Below are 3,472 nucleotides of genomic sequence, written 5' to 3' on the forward strand. Positions count from 1 at the left end.
TTTTGGATTAAGATGACTCGCTCACGCAAGCTCTGGATCAACAACTAATGTTCGACTTTGTCTTCTTCTTGATTGATTTATTTGTATTTTTTTTTTTTTCACTGCGAGGACCAACATTTTGACTGTGTAGTTTACCCTTGGACTTGATTAGTTTATGTTCTTATTGTTTTGTATTCATTGCATATGTAGGCCTACGTGTTTAGGTTATCTAAGTTACCAAGATGACTATAATACCTGTTCTGGTAGGAGGCCTACAGTGTAAGAAGTGTTTTCATCACTCAGCATATATATATATATATATATATATATATATATATATATATATATATATATATATATATATATATATATATATATATATATATATATAGACTACCAGGGTCTGCTATGAGAACTGTTCATGATGATCATGGGTGAATTATCTATTCTAGTATGGAATTGCAATGGGCTGAATGTACCGCATAAACGGAGCAGTGTCTTAACTTTGCTCCGGCAAAAGAAAATTAATCTTGCGCTTTTACAAGAAACTCATTTGTTAAGTAAAGATTCTGGTCGTATTGCTAATAGATATTATCACACTATTGCTTCCTCTACGGCTAGTACAAAATCCAAAGGGGTAGCCATTGTTTGCAGACGTAATCTCAAAATTAAGGTGTTGGATTTATGGGCGGATGATGCAGGCAGAATTGTTATTGCGAAAGTTGAATTGTATGGCAAAAAGGTTGCTCTTATATCGATCTATGCACCAAATACATTTGATAATTTCTTTTATGACATTTAGTCATTTAGCAGACGCTTTTATCCAAAGCGACTTACAAATGAGAGCAAAAGAAGCAACTAGAACAGTCAAGGGCAATAGTATGCAAGTGCTGTAGCAAGTCTCAGTTAATCTAGCTCAGAACACACAGGACAGTTTTTTTTTATTTTTTATAAATTAGACAGACAGAAAATGAATAGAAAGATAAGTGCTATTCTTGATTGGTCAGGTGCTGCTGGAAGAGATGTGTCTTTAGGTGTTTTTTGAAAATGGTTACAGACTCGGCCGCACGAATTGAGATAGGCAGGTCATTCCACCAGGTGGGAACGGCCCAGGAAAAGGTCCATGAGAGAGATTTCATGCCTCTCTGGTATGGCACCACAAGGCGTCGTTCACTAGCAGAACGTAAGTTCCTGGAGGGTGTGTAAGTCTGAACGAGCGAGTTTAGGTATATTGGTGCAGAGCCAGTGGTTGCTTTGAAGGCGAGCACCAGTGCCTTGAATTTGATGTGAGCAGCTATTGGCAGCCAGTGCAGACTGATGAGGAGAGGCGTGACGTGCGCTCTCTTCGGCTCATTAAAGACCAAACTCGCCGCTGCATTCTGGATCAGTTGCAAGGGTTTGATAGTGCATGCCAGAAGGCCCGCTAGAAGAGCATTACAGTAGTCCAGTCTGGAGAGAACAAGAGCTTGGACCAGTAGTTGTGTGGCATGATCTGATAGGAAGGGTCTAATCTTCCTAATGTTGTATAATGCAAATCTACAGGACCGGGTTGTTGCAGTAATGTGGTCAGTGAATTTTAGCTGATCATCAATCACAACTCCAAGGTTCCTGGCTGTCCTGGACGGAGTTATGGTTGATGAACCTAGCTGAATGGAGAGATTGTGGTGAAGTGCTGGGTTGGCAGAGACAACAAGAAGTTCTGTCTTTGCAAGGTTAAGTTGAAGGTGATGTTCCTTCATCCAGGCAGAAATGTCTGTTAGGCAGGCAGCGATACGAACACCAACCGATGGATCATCAGGTTGAAATGAGAAGTAGAGTTGAGTGTCGTCGGGATAGCAGTGATAGGAAAAGCCATGTTTCTGAATGACCGATCCCGGTGATGACATGTAGATGGAGAAGAGAAGTGGTCCAAGCACTGAGCCCTGGGGAACTCCAGTAGCTAGATGATGTGACTTAGACACTTCACCTCTCCATGACACCCTGAAGGACCTACCTGAGAGGTAAGACTTGAACCACTGGAGAGCAGTTCCTGAGATGCCCATCTTCATGAGAGTTGACAGGAGGATCTGGTGATTAACTGTGTCAAAAGCAGCAGACAAATCCAGTAAGATAAGTACTGTGGATTTGGAAGCTGCTCTTGCCTGTCTGAGTGCCTCTGTAACCGAGAGCAGGGCAGTCTCAGTTGAGTGTCCGCCTTTGAAGCCGGATTGGTTGATGTCCAGGAGGTTGTTCTGTTCAAGAAACGTAGACAGCTGGTTAAACACCACTCGCTCAAGTGTCTTTGCAATGAAAGGAAGAAGGGATACCGGTCTGTAGTTTTCTAAAAGTGCTGGGTTTAGAGAGGGTTTCTTAAGCAGTGGGGTTACCCGAGCCTGCTTAAATGCTGTGGGGAAGGTCCCGGTGTGAAGAGAGGTGTTGACAATGTGAGTGAGTGCAGGAGTAACAGAAGAAGAAATGGCCTGAAGGAGGTGGGTGGGGATAGGATCAAGTGGACAGGTAGTGGGATGATTGGATAGGATGAGTTTGGAGACTTCTGCCTCGGAGAGCAGAGAGAAGGAGGGGAGCGTGTGTGTGATGGTTGTTGAGATGTGTGTGTCAGTTTGTGGTGTGGAGAATTGACTGCTGATGGAGGAGGTTTTGTTTGTGAAAAATTATGCAAAGTCATCAGTTGTAAGAGTTGATGAAGGAGGGGGAGGAGGAGGACAAAGGAGCGAAGAGAATGTTTTGTAAAGTGCACGAGAGTCAGAGCAGTTGTTGATTTTGTTGTGGTAGTATGTAGTTTTAGCAGTGGAGACATTAGTAGAGAATGAAGCAAGAAGAGACTGATACAGGGTCAGGTCAGTAGTGTTTTTAGTTTTGCGCCACTTCCTCTCTGCCGCCCGGAGTCCAGAGCGATGTTCACGGAGAACATCAGACAGCCAGGGGGCAGAGGGGGTGGTGTGGGCTGGCCAGGATGAAAGGGGACAGAGGTTGTCTAAGCAAGATGTTAGAGTGGAGCAAAGAGTGTCAGTAGCACTGTTAGTGTCCAGTGCTGAGAACTGAGCAGGTGGAGGGAGTGAGGATGAAACCATAGTGGATAGACGGGAGGGAGAGAGCGAGTGTAGATTACGCCGAAAGGTGATCTGTGGGGGAGTGTGTGTTGTGTCAGGAGTCAGTAGGAGGTTAAGAGTGATGAGAAAGTGATCTGAGGTGTGCAGTGGAGTAACTAAAGTGTTGTTTGTGGAGCAATAGCGCGTGTAGAGAAGGTCCAGATGGTTACCTGATTTGTGAGTAGCTGTAGTAGATACTCGCTTAAGGTCAAATGAGGTCAGAAGAGTGGTGAAATCAGCAGCCTGGGGTTTATCAAGGTGGATGTTGAAGTCACCAAGCAGTACCAGAGGAGTGCCATCCTCGGGGAAGTGAGAGAGGAAAATATCCAATTCCTCTAAGAAGTTACCCAGTTGACCTGGAGGGCGATAAATAACTACAACATGGATTTTAGCAGGATGAGTGA

The sequence above is a fragment of the Gobio gobio genome (assembly GCF_949357685.1).
Source record: "Gobio gobio genome assembly, chromosome: 1".
Lineage (NCBI taxonomy): Eukaryota > Metazoa > Chordata > Actinopteri > Cypriniformes > Gobionidae > Gobio > Gobio gobio.